This window comes from Pseudophryne corroboree, chromosome 2, assembly GCF_028390025.1.
Source record: "Pseudophryne corroboree isolate aPseCor3 chromosome 2, aPseCor3.hap2, whole genome shotgun sequence".
In the NCBI taxonomy this organism is placed as follows: Eukaryota; Metazoa; Chordata; class Amphibia; order Anura; family Myobatrachidae; genus Pseudophryne; species Pseudophryne corroboree.
Genome location: NC_086445.1, coordinates 845,069,685 through 845,089,353, shown reverse-complemented (window position 1 = coordinate 845,089,353; position 19,669 = coordinate 845,069,685). Strand labels below are relative to the sequence as shown.

At 44.6% G+C, this 19,669-nt stretch overlaps 1 long non-coding RNA gene across 1 annotated transcript in view; it reads right to left on the bottom strand.

Moving 5' to 3' along the window:
• Positions 1–1,424: 1,424 nt before the first annotated feature.
• Positions 1,425–19,669, bottom strand: part of LOC135051304 (uncharacterized) — a 109,271-nt gene continuing 91,026 nt past the window's right edge. The window contains exon 3 of the long non-coding RNA XR_010242173.1: positions 1,425–3,134. This is a non-coding gene — a long non-coding RNA (uncharacterized LOC135051304). The remainder of the gene's footprint in view (positions 3,135–19,669) is intronic.

The window sequence follows — 19,669 nt, the reverse complement described above, 5'->3', positions numbered from 1 at the left end:
TGTTACCAAGAATATTAGTGTTTGGATGATAAATTGGATAAATGCGATTAGTTCCTTTAGAATGATACAAAACAACATGTGAGCACGGTGGTCTAGAAATAATACATAGGATTACAATGAAAAAGGTCGCGGGTTCAAGGACCAGAATTTATAGTTTGTTGTATTATTGTTATAATTTATATATATTTTTGCAGTCTGTTTATATTTTTTTATACAGCTTTATCCAATTAAATATATTGGGATTTTTGAGGTATATATATATTTATTATTGCGATGTCTGAATCCCTCTAACCATCTGTGCTTATAATAGTAATCATGTGTAGTTAGATGAAATAGTTAAATCACTGGGGTATGGGTGAGAAAAAAGGAAAATATGTGAGAAGAACTCTTTATGTCCTCTGTCTGCATGTCGGAGAAAAGTAGTTATTAGATTGGATATACTTTTTGAAAAGTTATGATGGATGTCCGGATTTGTGGATTTATATTAAGATATGGTTGTTATATTGTGATAAATTATATGAGATTAGTATATTGTGAGAAATTATATGAGATTAGTACTTTTTGTTTAAATTCTGCTCTCAGAAAGGTGGTTCAGGAGGTGGATCTAGACAGGTGTGTGGAATGGAATCTAATTAACACACCTACAGTATGTAAGAAGAATTATGGCATTATTAAAGTGGGTCTTGGAAGTGACACCAGTCACTCTTTGATAAAATACCTACAGGAGGTACGAAACGCGTCAGAGCCCCCCATTTGGACCCCACTATATTTTCGAAAAAGTACTATTGTGCTTTGCATCACATTGCCACACTGGGATTTATACTGACGTCGCAGCAATACGGCGGAGAGGCCGGAGCACTGCAGCAGGCGATATGGGACTATCATCATTGGCTATTCGTCACCAGTGCATTTATATCTGCATCTAGAGCCTACCCCAAACACGGCTCTCCCGGCATTCAGCATTAAGGACAGCAATGCATCGCAGCAGCAATTTATGCTGGCTCCACAGTGAGTTAAAGAGTGCATTGGCTGCTGGAGGATTCTAATCTAGGTAATGCAACTGTCTCGTGAGACTTTTGCACTCTCCATGCCATAGGAGGGATTGTTCACTTAAGCTTTCAAGCCTATGTAAAAGATGGACATCATCTCATATGATTACAGCTAATATACGTTAATACTTGAAAGGGATCCATCTCCCTGAGTGTATTTGTTTATATATTTTTATTTAAACAGTTTTTTTTTATATTCTGGTAGGATATATATATTTTATGTCTAATCCTTATATCATATATATTGTTTTGATCAGTCAAATAGTTATATATTTATAGATGAGCATATAAATTCTTGTTTTTTAAATACATTTTTGTGCTTTTTAAAACTTTGTTAGTGTTGGAGCATGTGATTTCTGCTATACACACCTGCAGTATATAAGCGCAAAGGTAATTTATACTATGTTCTTTTATACGGTGATCTATGGGGGCCAACAAATTTGTGATCTTACTCGATGTCACATTCCTTTTTGAGCAGGTCATCACTCTTTCCTCCAGTTCACAGTCAGCTCGGCTGACAAAGTGTTCCAGACCTTACCAATTAGTTTGGCCTTGGCCCCATGGAATTTCACAAAAATCATTGCAGTTATAGGGAGCCTGCTGCGTTAGGAAAGTATTGCGATCATACGTTATTTCAATGATATGCATATGTAAATCATCAGAGCGACCTGCATTCTTTCCTGGGTGGAAGCTTTTGTTCTGGCACTCTCAGTGATGTTCATACTGGGTGTGGAAAATTGAGAAGAACCACATTTCTCCTAGGGCAGTGGTCATTTAATCCAGAGGTCTTCCACCAGTTGGTCCAGAAGTGGAGTGTTCCGGAGGTGGACCTCATGGCCTCTAATAACAACTACAAAGTTCCCTGGTTTTGTGCAAGGTCCAGGGACCGGATTACATCAGCAGTGGATGCCATGATAGTTCTGTGGGACCTCCAACTAGCATTTCTTTTCCCCAATCCCAATTGCCTCCGGTGCTCAAGTGGGTCAGGGATCAATATGTACTGGTAATCCTAGTGGTTCCAGACTGGCCATGCAGTTCCTGGTGGCATCTTCCACTTTGGCCAGATCTGTTGCTGCAGAGTACATTTCTGCTCGAGGACCTTCCTCGATTTGCGTTAACAGTCTGGCTTTTGAGGCCGGGCTCCTGAAGGATAAGGGGTTTTTTTCTTGGTGGTTTGTACTATGTTTGTAGCCCAAGAAAACAGTTTTGTCCTGCAATTATCACAGGGTCTGCAAGATCTACATCCTGTGGTGTGAGAAGCATGGCTTTCATACTTCCCGGTTCCACCTTCCTCGTTTCTTAGATTTCCTTCAGGGCAGTTTGGAGGCCGGTTTACAGGTTAGTTTTTTAAATGTGTAGATTTCGGCTCTGTTGATTTATTTTCAGTGGTGTCTGGCTCTTTTTCCAGAGGTTAGACCTTTTTGCATTGTGTGTTGTGGGTTCAACCACCATTTTATTCACTGCTAGCACCATGGGAACTTAATCAGGTCATCTCTGCTCTCAAGAAGACTCACTTTGAGTCTTTGGATTGTATGGAATTTAAGATTTTAACTAGCAAGTTGATCTTCCTTATGGCCATGGCCTCAGCTCTGCGTGTTTCAGAGTTGGGTGTTTTGTATTGCAAGCCTACTTTTCTTATATTTCATATTTCTCATATTTTTCATGATGATAGTGTCATTTTGAGGATGGTTCCTTCATTCCAAGAGATAGTAAATTATGATTTTCACTTGAACCAAGAAATTGTATTTCTGGATTTTTGTCCTTCGCTGTCTTCCAGAGACCAGGATGAGCTTGCACTGTTGGATGTTGTCCAGGCCCTGAGGCTGTACTTAGACAGAACTTCCTATGTGTACTGCACAGATTCTCTCCTTGCTCTCTTTAAGTTGTACTGGCCTACTAGGAGTTGCAGAGGGGAGGAGCTTATGTTTAAAGTTACAGTTTAGTATAAGTGCCAGCTCTTGTGGAACCCATCAGTATCAATATGGTAGAAAATGACACTAATACCTCCTTCACACTTGAGAAATAGGAATTTGCCTGGATACATCCTCTTATGAGTCTAGTGTGTCGGAATCTCCACACTGGGGCCTGTGAAAAGACAAATACATTTTCTTATAGAAGGAAGACAGTGAGATAAACAAAAAATGTAAATGAGGTGAACATTTCAACTATACTAAAATATACTAACTATATTAATTCTCCATAATTAATTTACTGAAGACACTAAATTATTACTCCTAAATTACTATTCTTACATAGCATTCCAGAGTCATTAATCATTCCAAGACATTTTGCTGCTGTGCACATAGAAGGTCTGTTTATGATGACAGCTTGTTATTTGAGGATTGTGATTAGATAGCAAAACACAGAAAAATATTAATAACTCTTGACCTTTTCAGCTTTATTATATAAAATGGAGACATTCACAGTGAGAAAACAAAGACTTTCGTAGCGAGTATTTTTTTTTCTTAGCAAAAACAATATAATGTTGACATTAGTGAGCTGACAGCAGCTGCTCATGACAGACAATAGGCGATGAGTCAGTATGTCTAACATTCTGTGTAATTCTAGCTGAGAATTCTGAGGCTGTAGAGATAAAAAAGGCCACATTTAGCATAAAATAGAAGCTATTATATAAAAATAAAATAATGCACAAAACAGGATGAAACATTTTCGCTAACAAAGCATTTCATCTTCACTGAGATCTCATTAGTATTAGACACTGCATTACAGTACACAGATGTGTCCTCATACAGTACATACTGGGTGATTATATTGGGAGCATTGTGTGCGGTGCACACCGCACATATTGCACTTAGCCACTGGAGGCCTACGTCGGACACAGCAGCACTGCAGAAATCACCAGGTAAATGGAACAGCAGCCATTTTCCTGGCGTTTAACACATGTGTAATAAAGATGTGCGGCGGGTACTTTTGGTGTTTTGGTTCTGGTTCCATGCTCATGTTTTGGATCTGGATTGGTTTTGCCAAAACCACCCTTTCGTGTTTTGGTTTTGGATCTGGATGATTTAAAAAAACAAACATAAAAACAGCTAAAATCATAGAATTTGAGGGTAATTTTGATCCTACGGTATTATTAACTTCAATAACATTATTTTCCACTCATTTCCAGTCTATTCTGAACATCCCACATCTCACAATATTGTTTTTAGGCCAAAGGTTGCACCGAGGTGGCTGGATGACTAAGCTAAGCGACACAAGTGTGCGGCACAAACACCTGGCCCATCTAGAGTGGCACTGCAGTGGCAGTCAGGATGACATATTTAAAAACTAGTCCACAAACAGCATATCATGCAAAGAAGTAAAAGAGGTACTGTGAACTCAGGGCCGGTTCTTGGGCGCTGTGCGCCCCGGGCGACAATAGGGGGCGTGGCTACGTACAGTGGGCGTGGTCATTTATGCCCCCTGTACAGACTGAAATGATGTGCGGTGCGCGATCGCGCACCGCACAGTAAAGGACCTCTCCACAAAGGGAAACTAGACGCGTACGCGTCTAGTTTCTCTTCACAGCGGCAGCGGGGGGCAACGGGCAGCGGCAGCAGATCTTTCCCTGGTGCGGCGCCCTCCGGATGGCGCCCTGCGCCCTCTGGAAGGCGGCGCCCCGGGCAAAAGTCCTGCTTGCCCGTGGCAAGATTGGCTACTGTGTGAACTGATGAAGCACAACACGGCACCACTGGACTGGACTTATACAGCAGCACTGGACATATGGCAGCAGAGGACACCACCACTGTGACTGGACTGATGCAGCACAAGACACCACCACTGTACTGATACAGGACACTGAGGACGGAGACATGTCGTCTCGCCACACTCTCCAATGCCGGAGTAAAAATGGCGGCGCGGCACCGCTCCTTATATGGAATCCAAACCCCGCGGGAATCTGACAGCGGGATGATGACGTTTTGCCTTTTTCTGGTTTCTAAATCAAGCAGGAAAACCCGAGCCGGGCTCGGATCCGGGCCAAGGTAGTGAAGTCCAGAGAACCAATCCCACTCATCTCTAATGTGCAGTAAGAAAATCACTGGGAAAATTCCCCCTGCACCATTTTTCCAGAGACCTGTGCATGTGCAGTAGACTCTGGGACAATGCTGGGGTCTCCTAGTGACCTTAGTGCCCAAGGGGGTCATTCAGGTGTGGTTGGTGTTGCTATCATTGCTGCTTCCATGGAAGCAGAAGTGATAGCACTGTATGTAGATGCAGCAGGAGGCATCTATTACATGCAGATGCCTCCTGCTGCACTAGTGATCCGAGCTGCATTCTAAGACGCAGCATAGGATCAAACCACCTACCATCAGGTGGCTTATGGCACATATGGTGCCACGCAAGCCACTCGTTATAGAGGCCAGGAAATCTCCATCTTACGACAGAGATCTCTGGCTTCTTCCCACCCCCAAAACGCCATCAGACTGTCAATCAAAGACAGTCTGATGCCAGGCTGCATCCCATGCAGCAGGTCCCGTTTGTTCATGCACTGCAAATCGGTACTTTGTGCTGATGGTTGCAGGAGCAACAGTACCTGAATGACCCCCAGAGTCTACATCACTAGAGATGAGGAGTCCCAGATGGAGTCTGCACACAGGCCTCCTCTAGTGTCTATATGCCGTACGACATACTATATGAGACGCCCGTCATGACTGAGACACTCTGAGATGAGAATTGTACCACTAGGTGACTCATCGCTCCCTACGGCGTTCTTCACACTGTCGCAATTGGCTACACCCCCTTAAAAATTGCATGCCCTTGGGCCGTGCAATATTTTGAATATATGGAGTATTGACCCTCATTCCGAATTGTTTGCTCGCTAGCTGCTTTTAGCAGCATTGCAAACACTAGGCCACTGCCCTCAGGGAGTGTATCTTAGCTTAGCAGAATAGCGAACGAAAGAGTAGCAAAATTGCTACTAAATATTTTCTTGCAGTTTCTGAGTAGCTCCAGACCTACTCCTAGATTGCGATCAGCTCGGTCCGTTTAGTTCCTGGTTTGACGTCACAAACACGCCCTGCGTTCGGCCAGACACTCCCCCGTTTCTCCAGCCACTCCCGCGTTTTTCCCTGGCACACCTGCGTTTTTTAGCACACTTCCGGAAAACGCTCAGTAACCACCCAGAAACGCCCCTTTCCTGTCAATCACTCACCGATCAGCAGTGCGACTGAAAAGCGCCACACGAACAACAGCAAAACTGCTAAGTTTTTAGTTAAATAACTAAGTGCATGCGCGCTGCGTACCATGCGCATGCGCATTTAGCAACAAATCACAGAATAGCGAAAATTGGCAACGAGCGAACAACTCGGAATGACCACCCTTACCTCCAATCATAATTTTGTGAGTGGTTAAATATTGCACGGACAAAGGGTGTGCAATGGTTAAGGGGCCGTATCCCCTTGTGACGGCGTGAACAGCACACGCAGAGCACGATGAATCATCTAGTAGGTGCTGTGGTTGGGGGAGTGGCGGGTGCGAGGGAGATGCAGATGGGGGAGGGGTCCGGGGGTGCTGCGGGTGGGAGAGGGGCGGTTGTGGGGGTGCCGTGTGTGGGGGAGGGCTGGGTGCGGATGTGCCGCAGGTAGGGGTAGGAGTACGGGTGGAGGAGTGGCTGGTGTGGGGGTGCCGTGGGTGGGAGAGCGACGGTTGCGGGGGTGGCACAGATGGGGGAGGGGCAGGTGCGATGTTGCTGTGGGTGGGGGAGGGCCTGGTGTGGGGGTGACGCGGTGGGGGTCCAGAGCCACCCTGGGTGTGGGAGTGGCGGGTGCGGGAGTGCCATATGTGGGGGAGGGACGGTTGCGGGGGTGGCACGGATGGTGGAGGGATGGGTGCAGGGGTGCCATGGGTGGGGGAGGGGCGGTTGCAGGGGTGTCGCGGGTGGGGTAGGTGGTCCAAAGGCGTCGGAGGTGGAGCAGGAATGGGTGCAAGGGTGCCGCGGATGAGGGAGGTATGGTTTGCAGTGTATGTATGGTGTGTAGTAATGCAATGTATTTATGTATAGTAATGCAGTGTATGATGTATGTATGTATATATATAGATGGTGTGCAGCAGTGAAGTGTATGTATGTAATGTGTGTAGTGTATATATGTATGTATTGAAATGCAGTGTTGGGTGGGCAGGAGGTATGGGAATAGTATCCGGGCTGTGTACTTTGATAGGGGGATATTATTTCTTGTACACTGGGACATGGAGGCTGTCGTAGCAGGATGGATCTGGAGACAAAGGGGCAGGTGGGCCGGGTGGAAGCCGATCCGGGGAGATACTCACCATGCTGCTTCCCTGGCCGCCCACCTGCTTTGCGGCTCTTCTGCCGGTCTCAGTGTGGCTGGCATCTCTCCGCCCGAGCTTGGGAGTCACCGCCAGCTGGGGAGGGAAAGCTGAGCCTGGGAGGGAGGGGAGAGAGGAGGATGGAGGAGGCGGGGGCGGGAGGGAGATATGGTGGTACATACAGCGGCGGCGCTGACTGACTGACTGACTGAGGGGAGCCTTCCTCCTCTTCTTCCTCCTCCTCCTATTTGCCCAGATCTGTGACTCTACCACTCTGACTCCACCCAGCATTAGGAAATGAGTCACAGAGTAACAGATCTGGGCAAATATATAGGAGATAGGTTTTCTTAAAAGTTTACATATGTTTCGTATTGCAGATGCAGCAAAACATTGGGGGTCATTCTGAGTTGATCGCTCGCTGCTGTTTTTTGCAGCATAGCAATCAGGCAAAAACTCGGCTGTTCTGCGCATGCGTATGGGCCGCAGGGCGCACGCGCCAAGTAATTTCACACAAAACTATGCAATTTTACTAGAGATGTGCACCGTAAATTTTTCGGGTTTTGTGTTTTGGTTTTGGATTCGGTTCCGCGGTCGTGTTTTGGATTCGGACACGTTTTGGCAAAACCTACCTGAAAATGTATTTGTCGGATTCGGGTGTGTTTTGGATTCGGGTGTTTTTTTTTCAAAAACCCCTCAAAAACAGCTTAAATCATAGAATTTGGGGGTAATTTTGATCCTATAGTATTACTAACCTCAATAACCATATTTTCCACTCATTTCCAGTCTATTCTGAACACCTCACACCTCACAATATTATTTTTAGTCCTAAAATATTTGCACCGAGGTCGCTGCATGACTAAGCTAAGCGACCCAAGTGGGCGGCACAAACACCTGGCCCATCTAGGAGTGGCACTGCAGTGTCAGACAGGATGGCACTTAAAAAAATTGGCCCCAAACATCACATGATGCAAATATTTAAAAAAAAGAGGTGCAAGATGGATTTGTGCTTGGGCCATCCCACCCACCCTTTTGTTGTATAAACAGGACATGCACACTTTAACAAACCCATCATTTCAGCCACAGGGTCTGCCACACGACTGTGGCTGAAATGACTGGTTGGTTTGGGCCCCAACCAAAAAAAGAAGCAATGAATCTCTCCTTGCTCTAACTGCCTCTACAGAGGCAAGATGTCCACCTCATCATCATCTTCCGATTCCTCACCCCTTTCACTGTGTACATCCCCCTCCTCACAAAAGTATTAATTCATCCCCACTGGAATCCACCATCTCAGGTACATGTGTACTTTCTGGAGGCAATTGATGGTGAATGTCTCCACGGAGGAATTGATTATAATTCATTTTTATGAACATCATCTTCTCCACATTTTGTGGAAGTAAGCTCGTACGCCAATCGCTGACAAGGTGACAGGCTGCACTAAACACTCTTTTGGAGTACACACTGGAGGGGGGGGGGGGCAACTTAGGTAAAATAAAGCCAGTTTGTGCAAGGGCCCCAAAATGCCTTTTTTTCCTGCCAGTATACGTACGGACTGTCTGACGTGCGTACTTGGATGCTGTCACTCATACAAATCCTCCACCATTCTTTCAATGGTGACAGAATCATATGCAGTGACAGTAGACGACATGTCAGTAATCGTTGGCAGGTCATTCAGTCCGGACCAGATGTCAGCACTCGCTCCAGACTGCCCTGCATCACCGCCAGCGGGTGGGCTCGGAATTCTTAGCCTTTTCCTCGCAGCCCCAGTTGCGGGAGAATGTGAAGGAGGAGCTGTTGACGGGTCACATTCCGCTTCAGTTGACAAGTGTCTCACCAGCAGGTCTTTGAACCTCTGCAGACTTGTGTCTGCCGGAAAGAGAGATACAACGTAGGCTTTAAACCTAGGATCGAGCACGGTGGCCAAAATGTAGTGCTCTCATTACAACAGATTGACCACCCGTGAATCCTGGTTAAGCGAATTAAGGGCTCCATCCACAAGTCCCACATGCCTAGCGGAATCGCTCAGTTTTATTTCCTCCTTCAATCTCTCCAGCTGATTCTGCAAAAGTCTGATGAGGGGAATGACCTGACTCAGGCTGGCAGTGTCTGAACTGACTTCACATGTGGCAAGTTCAAAGGGTTGCAGAACCTTGCACAACGTTGAAATCATTCTCCACTGTGTTTGAGTCAGTTGCATTCCCCCTCCTTTGCCTATATCATAGGCAGATGTATAGGCTTGAATGGCCTTTTGCTGCTCCTCCATCCTCTGAAGCATATAGAGGGTTGAATTCCACCTCGTTACCACCTCTTGCTTCAGATGATGGCGGGGCAGGTTCAGTAGTGTTTGCTGGTGCTCCAGTCTTCAGCACGCGGTGGCTGAATGCCGAAAGTGGCCCGCAATTCTTCGGGCCACCGACAGCATCTCTTGCACGCCCCTGTTGTTGTTTTTTAAATTCTGCACCACCAAATTCAATGTATGTGCAAAACATGGGACGTGCTGGAATTTGCCCACATGTAATGCACGCACAGTATTGGTGGCGTTGTCCGATGCCACAAATCCCCAGGAGAGTCCAATTGGTGTAAGCCAATCTGTGATGATGTTCCTCAGTTTCCATAAGAGGTTGTCAGCTGTGTGCCTCTTATGGAAAGCGGTGATACAAAGCGTAGCCTGCCTAGGAATGAGTTGGCATTTGCGAGATGCTGCTACTAGTGCCGCCGCTGCTGTTCTTGCTGCGGGAGGCAATACATCTACCCAGTGGGCTGTCACAGTCATATAGTCCTGAGTCTGCCCTGCTGCACTTGTCCACATGTCCGTGGTTAAGTGAACATTTGGAACAATTGCATTTTTTTAGGACACTGGTGAGTCTTTTTCTGACGTCTGTGTACATTCTCTGTATCGCCTGCCTAGAGAAGTGGAACCTAGATGGTATTTGGTACTGGGGACACACTACCTCAAGAAATTCTCTAAGTCCCTGTGAACTAACTCCGGATACCGGACGCACGTCTAACACCAACACAGCTGCCAATGCCTGAGTTATCCGCTTTGCAACAGGATGACTGCTGTGATATTTCATCTTCCTCGCAAAGGACTGTTGGACAGTCAATTGCTTACTGGAAGTAGTACAAGTGGTCATCCGACTTCCCCTCTGGGATGATGATCGACTCCCAGCAGCAACAACAGCAGTGCCAGCAGCAGTAGGCGTTACACTCAAGGATCCATCGGAGGAATCCCAGGCAGGAGAGGACTCGTCAGACTTGACAGTGACAAGGACTATTGGCGTTCCTGTCTAAGGAGGAAATTGACACTGAGGGAGTTGGTGGTGTGGTTTGCTCTGGGAGCTTGGGTACAAGAGGAAGAAGGGATTTAGTTGTCAGTGGACTGCTTCCGCTGTCACCCAAAGTTTTTGAACTTGTCAATGACTTCTGATGAATGCGCTCCAGGTGACGTATAAGGGAGGATGTTTCTATTTGGTTAACATCCTTACCCCTACTTATTACAGCTTGACAAAGGCAACACACGGCTTGACACCTGTTGTCCGCATTTCTGTTGAAATAATTCCACACCGAAGATGTGATTTTTTTGGTATTTTGAACAGGCATGTCAATGGCCTTATTCATCCCACGGACAACAGGGGTCTTCCCGGGTGCCTGACTTAAACAAACCACCTCACCATCAGAATCCTCCTTGTCAATTTCCTCCTCAGCGCCAGCAACACCCATATCCTCATACTGGTATACTTCAACAGTGACACCTTCAATTTGACTATCAGGAACAGGACTGTGGGTGCTAATTCCAGCACTTCCAGGGGGGCATGCAAATGGTGGAAGGAGCCACCTCTTCCCGGCCAGCGTTGGGAAGGTCAGGCATCGCAACAGACACAACTGGACTCTCCTTGGGGATTTGTGATTTAGAAGAATGCACAGTTCTTTGCTGTGCTTTTGCCATCTTAACTCTTTTCAGTTTTCTAGCGGGACGATGAGTGCTTCCATCCTCATGTGAAGCTGAACCACTAGCCATGAACATAGGCCAGGGCCTCAGCCGTTCCTTGCCACTCCGTGTCGTAAATGGCATATTGGCAAGTTTACGCTTCTCCTCAGACGCTTTTAATTTAGATTTTTGGGCAATTTTACTGAACTTTAGTTTTTTGGATTTTACATGCTCTCTTCTATGACATTGGGCATTGGCCCTGGAAGACGACGTTGATGTCATTGAATCATCTCTGCCATGACTAGTCGCAGCAGCTTCAGCACTAGGTGGAAGTGGATCTTGATCTTTCCCTATTTCACCCTCCACATTTTTGTTCTCCATTTTTTAATGTGTGGAATTATATGCCAATAATATTATTATATCAATAGCAATGGGCTACTGTACTGTACAACTATATACTGTTGGTCACCAAAATGCTGCACTGTACTACTATATATACTGCTCACGAAAATGCAGCACAGATATGGAATGGATACTTGCAGTGACACAGAGCTGCAAGATACAGCAATGGCCTACTGTACTGAACAACTATATACTGTTGGTCACCAAAATGCTGCACTGTACTACAGTATATACTGCTCACAAAAATGCAGCACAGATATGGAATGGATACTTGCAGTGACACAGTGCTGCAAGATACAGCAATGGCCTACTGTACTGTACAACTATATACTGTTGGTCACCAAAATGCTGCACTGTACTATATATACTGCTCACAAAAATGCAGCACAGATATGGAATGGATACTTGCAGTGACACAGAGCTGCAAGATACAACAATGGCCTACTGTACTGTACAACTATATACTGTTGGTCACCAAAATACTGCACTGTACTACTATATATACTGCTCACAAAAATGCAGCACAGATATGGAATGGATACTTGCAGTGACACGGAGCTGCAAGATTCAGTAATGGCCTACTGTACTGTACAACTATATACTGTTGATCACCAAAATGCTGCACTGTACTACTATATATACTGCTCACAAAAATGCAGCACAGATATGGAATGGATACTTACAGTGACACAGAGCTGCAAGATACAGCAATGGCCTACTGTACTGTACAACTATGTATTGTTGGTCACCAAAATGCTGCACTGTACTACTATATATACTGCTCACAACAAAGCAGCACAGATATGGAATGGATATTTGCAGTGACACGGAGCTGTAAGATACAGCAATGGCCTACTGTACTGTACAACTATATACTGTTGGTCACCAAAATGTAGCACACTGAGCTCAGATATTTGAAGCACACTGAGCACAGATATGGAGCTTTTCAGGCAGAGAACGTATATATTTGCAGCACACTGAGCACAGATATTTGCAGCACACTGAGCACAGATATGGAGTTTTTCAGGCAGAGAACGTAGCCACGTCCTCTCCGTTCAATCTCCAATGCACGAGTGAAAATGGCGGCGACGCACGGCTCTTTATATAGAATACAAATCTCGCGAGAATCCGACAGCGGGATGATGACGTTCGGCCGCGTTAGGGTTAACCGACAAGGTGGGAAGATCCGAGGCTGCCTCGGAACCTGTGTAAAATAGGTGAAATTCGGGTGGGTTCTGATCTCGAGGAACCGAACCCGCTCATCTCTAAATTTTACACAGGGGCAAGCGACGTTTTTCAGTCGCTCTGCTGATCGGTGAGTGATTGACAGGAAGTGGGTGTTTCTGGGGGGTAACTGACCGTTTTCCAGGAGTGTGCTAAAAAACACAGGCCTGTCAGGCTAAAATACAGGAGTTGCTGGGGAAACGGGGGAGTGGCTGGCCGAACGCAGGGCATGTTTGTGATGTCAAAGCAGGAACTAAACAGTCTGCAGTGATCGCAATCTAGGAGTAGGTCTGGAGCTAGTCAGAAATTGCAGGAAAAGATTTTCGAACAATTCTGCTAATCTTTCGTTTGCACTTCTGCTAAGCTAAGATACACTCCCAGAGGGCGGCGGCTTAGCGTTTGCACTGCTGCTAAAAGCAGCTAGCGAGCGATCAACTCGGAATGAGGGTCATTATTCAGAGTGAACTATAGACGCTGGGCTACAACTCTAACCTCACAGGAATTCATTTTAAACACATACAAAGTTGCAAATGAAGCACAATGAAGCCTAGCACAAGAAAAAGCAGCAGCTACTGCATGACATCTAATTGTAAAGTGCAACGGAATATGCTGCACTATATAATAAACTGTTCATAAATAAATAATGACATCACTTACACAGATTCAAATTGTTGTTTTTTTAACGCAATCAGAATTTATTGAGACAGAATAGCAAAACATACATACATACATACATAAATTAGTGATGAGCAGGTTCGGTTCCTCGGGATCTGAACCCCCCCAAACTTCACCCATTTTACACGGTTCCGAGGCAGACTCAAATCTTCCCGCCTTGCTAGGTTAACCCGAGCGCGCCCGAACTTCATCATCCCGCTGTCGGATTCTCGCGAGATTCGTATACTATATAAGGAGTAGTGATGAGCGGGTTCGGTTTCCGAGAAACCGAACCCCCCCGAACTTCACCCTTTTTAGACGGGTCTGAGCCATACTCGGATTCTCCCGTATGGCTCGGTTAACCCGAGCGCGCCCGAACGTCATCATCCCGCTGTCGGATTCTCGCGAGATTCAGATTCTATATAAGCAGTCGCGCGTTGCCGCCATTTTCACACGTGCATTGAGATTGAAAGGGAGAGGACGTGGCTGGCGTCCTCTCCGTTTATATAGTTATATATGATAAAGGTGAACCCATATTGTGAAGCTGTGACCTTTATCTAAAATAAACTCCTTGCACAAATATATTATCAGCAGCTAAATGTGAAGGCTGCAAAGGCATTTGTCAGTTTGCGGTATAACAGGAACGGAAGCAGACCCAGACATATGTAGATTATGAGTTTAACAAAAGTCCACTGTTGCCCCACGTAAAACCGCAAACTGGAATTATAGCGTTGCTAAGAAGATAGTTTATTAACAAATAGGATAAGAAAAGTATGTTAACCAATAGAATTAAAGAGATCATTAACCAATAGGATTATGTTTTGTGTAAGGAAGCTACGCCACTGTATGCAAATATGTACCTCTTTATAATGTAATGTTTTCAGGAAATAAAGCAGCTCTGCACTATTATTCCTCACTGAACATACGTGGCTAGTTATTACAAATGTTAATTTGTTGACTGGTCACTGGCTGCAGCCATGTATGAACCTGATGCTGACTGACTGAATGCGTGCTTGAACTCGGTTAAGCAAAGGGTGCCCTTTCCTGGGTTCACCTTTATCATATGGAGGTTCCACCGAGATCCCACATCACCTGTTGAACAGCGGACGACTGGGCGGACGGTTCCTGGACTAAGACTAAAAAACCCATGCATGGTACGTAGAGATATTTCTCTGTAGACTCTCATTCCTGCTACCTGTCCACTCTGTTCCGCTGGGAGACAGAGATTCGGGATTGCATGCGCAAACGTCACTCAGTAAACAGGTTTTTCTCATTTTCATTCTATCTCTTGCTTATATGTGCTTTTATATGTTGAATATGAATCAATGAATGGAAGTGTGAATTTATCCTGAGTATTTAGAGTGTGCATACATAAATCAACTGACGGGTTATTAAACCGGATGTTGCTGCAGCCGCCGTCACTGGTGGTAGTGGCTCCCGGGACCCGTGTACTTGAAGTGTATACCTCAAATAACAGGCGATTGGAGTGGCGTAGTTAAAGCGTCCAATGAGTCTGGTCAGGTGTTTTGGTGCGGTAGCGATCCTACACGCATACTCAGGTGACCCATGTGGCATCTGAGGGCTAGAACACTGTCTTGTTTGTCTTATAAAGAGAACTAGAACGTAGATTAAGTCATTGTTACAGCAGTATAAATGTAAATTAGTGTAGGGAGACTTTAGAAAGAACTCAGAGTTATGAAACAAACTTGTCCCCTTGGTAAGTGTGTAGTACTTTTAGTAAAGGCACACCACGATCAGACATTTTATTTACATTATATTTGTAGTCCAGGAGAAGCTCCCCTATTTTCTGAACCTTGGGAAGAAGGATTTGACATTTTTGCACCAATTTGTTGCCATTTCATTCCTACAGTAAGAGACATTGGAAGGAAGTGGTCTAATATACTGTCTGAATTAAAAGATTCAGAGCAGTATATTGTACACAATATAAGAGTCTAAATTGTACTCATAGTAGAATATCATTGCATCTGACTTGCATACCTTGTTTGTATTATAAAGTACGTCCTGTCGCTTTAAAAATTATAGTGTACAGAGTTAAGAAAAATCAGGAACGGAAGTCACTTAAAACTTTCTTTTTCTCTCTCTCTTCTGTGAGTTGTAACCACAGACCACTACAAACAGTGAATGCAAGTTAAATGTCCTGTCAGGATTGTGTCTGCATAGCAATCATACACAAGTTAGGGGAGGGACATCCATTTGTTTTAAAAGCAGTAGTGTACTCTGCCGAAGAAGGGGTTTGGGAAAATAGAGAAAACCCAGATGATGTGTTCATATTGATGGGATGTCATTTCATTCCAAAAGATAGTGACATAGGTAAAAATTGGTTACAGATCACCTCTGTTCCAGGCAATTATCCTCACAGTTGTATCTCTGAGGATCCGTTAGATCCAGGCTACTGATATTTCCCGGATTTTGAATTCTTACTGGCCATAAGAATGGGAAATACAAATACTTATCCTTCGGATGAAGCACCTCGGAGTGCCATGGACATTATGAAGAATGTACATGGTGAGCAATGCTTGAAGGGTATGAGACGATTGTTTCAACGGGCAGAAGTGACCACTGATGGCATTCTTGACCCGGATAGGTTGAAGCAAATTAGAGTAACCTATGGGAGATATGTGAAGGATAATAAACTGGAACGTAGGCTTCAGTTGTGGATTGACACGGCTGAATTACTTCAGTATGAAAAAGAGTTAGAAGAAGTAGACCAAATTCAGGAACAACTGTCCCTAATAAGTTTGGATGACTGGGAAGATGTAGACGCAACAAGACAGGACACAATGATACAAAAAGGTCCCAAGAAAATCAAAGGGTATCCTTACTGGGCCTGTCAAAAGTGTTGACATTGTAACCTACCAGATGACACAATATGCCCAGTTTGTCAAACACCCTGGTCTTACACATGTAAACCCTGTGAAGGACCAAATGTTAGAAAATCTGTTAGGTTTAGAAAATCTATCAGTGAATGGCTGCCATTACTTAAAAGTAAGAAACCTACAAAATATACTTGGAGATGCGGATGCCCTAAACTTATACATTGGCAAACTAGAGAGTGCACAGCATGTAATGTCAAAAGACCAGGAGTGAATCCTAAACAAACTGGATGTATGGTCTCCAGTCTGGCATCTGCACCTCCAGCATATAATGTACCCGAAGGATCAGTCCCCTATGGATTGTATCCGGTATCTACACAGGATTCAATCACACCGGCTATAGCAGCTGCGAATGGCAATGAAGCGCAGGCAGAGCGGCGCAGAACCACAACATGGTACAAGCCATGGACAAATACAGAACTGTTAACAATAGTCAAGGACATGCCAGATATTAAACTTCAACCCATGGGGTTTCTTAGGCAGGTTAAAAGATTAAGAACAATTTATAATGCTACATGGCTAGATCTAGATGAAGTAACAAAAGCCTCTGCAGGAGATCTGATTGCAAGTCAAATAGAGCTAATGCAGCCTGACCCTCCAGGTGAAGCACTTGCTATACCTGCTGAAAATGAGCGCAAAGCTTGTGCTTCTGGCCAGACGTGGATAGCAAAGTGTGAACTTTTCTGTAATCGCCTGGTAGAGATTGCACCAGCAGCACAAGAACACAGACAAAATAAAACAGAATCAGTACAGCAGTACTATGATATCATGCATAGACGGCATACTGATCAAGGCTTTAATATGACAGAGCCTAGAGACATTAGAGTATTCAAGACTGCCTTCCTTAATGGCCTATCCCCCGCCCTAAAGGAAGAATTGTACCGTAGCAGGCCAGAAGCAGGGACATTGGCTCCAGATGTGATGCTCACTATCTTGCGTGCCATTGAACATAATAATCAGGAAAAGGCTGACAAAAAGAAATCAGCTCCACAGACTATTTATCTGGTCCAACAAGCACCAGATAAATTTCAACAGGATACCAACAAACAGAGCTCTGATAACAGATTCAGATCCACTGCTGACACAGCAAGGAGACTGGGTATGTGTTTTGCCTGCAATAAAAAGGGTCATCTTAAAAAGGACTGTCGGAAATGGAAAAATCAGCAAGCCAATTTGCAAAAACCATTTCAGAGCAGCCACAATCCCCAAGACAAACACAAATCAGATTAGGAACACGGCCCCCGAGTGCCCACCTTTCCCTGTAGAGTATCTAAGGCAGGACCCCAATGTAATTTACCTCTAACTCTTGATGGAGGCCCAACCATCCTGTGTTTGGTGGACACCGGGGCAGCCAGATCTGTAATAAGGAAAGACTTAGTGCCCAAAAATCTAATCTCAGCCGATCAAGTACCTGCTACAGGTTTACATGGTCAAACACAGTTCCTACAACAATCCAAACCAGTGAAAGTTTCTGGCCCAGAGGGTAAATCAGTTGTCACACAGTTTCTCATATCTGAAGACTGCCCAGTAAACTTAATAGGAGCAGATCTTTTATCTGCCCTAGAAGCCTGTATAATATTTAAAAGTGGAACTGTGTCGATTTCAACGCATGCTTGTGACAACCAAAGAATTGCTTTTGATACGTACATGTTTGTCTCATCTCAGGAGTGTGACTCCCCGAGTACTTCACTTCCTAAATTGCTTCAAACATTACCACAGGACCTGTGGTCAAGTAGCAAAGTAGATGTGGGTTTACTCCCAGTAACACCAGTGGCTATCAAATTGAAGCCCAATGTACAACCAGTTAAAATGAAACAGTATCCCCTAAACAGCGAACAGTTGGAGGCAATAGGAAAACAAATTGGGGATTATGTTAAGGCAGGGGTCCTTAAGACATGCAGGTCCCCTTGGAATACGCCTCTGTTTCCCATTAGGAAACGTTCCCAAGTAAATGATAAGCCCTCTTACAGGCTTATTCATGACCTAAGGGAGGTCAACAAGAGGATGATCATAGATAGTCCTATTGTTCCCAACCCGCACACACTTCTCGATCAGATTCCAACTAGTGCTACAGTATTCACTGTCCTCGATCTTGCTAACGCATTTTTCAGTGTGCCCATTACTGAGGATAGTCAGTTACTGCTAGCCTTTACTTTTAACAGGCAACAGTACTGCTGGACAAGGTTGCCTCAGGGAGGAGCAGTAAGTCCCAGTGGATTTAGCGAGGCTATGGCATTAGTCCTTCAGGAATGGGCACCAGAAAATGCGTCCACAGTACTGATACAATATGTAGATGACCTCCTTTTGTGTGCAGATGACAGACAAAAATGTGAACAGGATACATATTCTTTGTTATTGTTTTTATACAAAAAGAATTGTAAGGTATCCAAGGACAAGTTACAGTATGCACAGGACAAAATAGAATTTTTGGGTCATTGTATTTCTGCTAATGTTAAACACATTACTACAGAGAGGAGAAATGTAATTTCATCAGTTAAACCTCCTCAGACACTTAAACAACTCAGATCCTTTTTAGGACTAATCACTTATTGCAGAGAGTGGATTATAGGCGCATCACAAAAACTGCAAGTGTTATATGATGCCCTAAAGGGACAAAATGCACAAGGTGCATTACACATGACACAAGAACAGCTAGATGCTTTTTGTCAATTAAAAACGGACATAATATCAGCACCAGCATTAGGACTTCCTGATTATGCAAGGCCTTTCAATTTGTTTTGTTGTGAAATTTCAGGCCATGCGCAAGGAATATTAACTCAGGTACATTGTGACAAGCAGCGACCCCTAGCATATTACTCAGTACAGTTAGACCAAGTCATACGAGCAGCACCAACATGTGTCAAGTCAGTAGCAGCAGCATTATTGTTAGACAAAGCTGCTGATATTGTTCTGGGTCATCCCTTAACTGTACAGGTGCCTCACTCAGTGACTGAAATTCTGAACCAAGCGCAGACTAAACATTTATCTGCTGCTAGACTAACCAAATATGAAGTAGCATTGCTTACACCATCCAATGTCACTATCAAACGATGTACTTCTTTGAACCCAGCTACATTATTGCCGCTGGTTTCAAAAGAGGGGAATGGTGCAAGTGATGATGAAATGACAGTGACAGGCACAGAAAACCAATCAAATTTTTCAATTTCTATACATGATCAAGAACATGATTGTATAGAGTTAATGAATCTTGAAACCGCAAGTACACCAGAAATACAGGAACATCCTCTACTAAA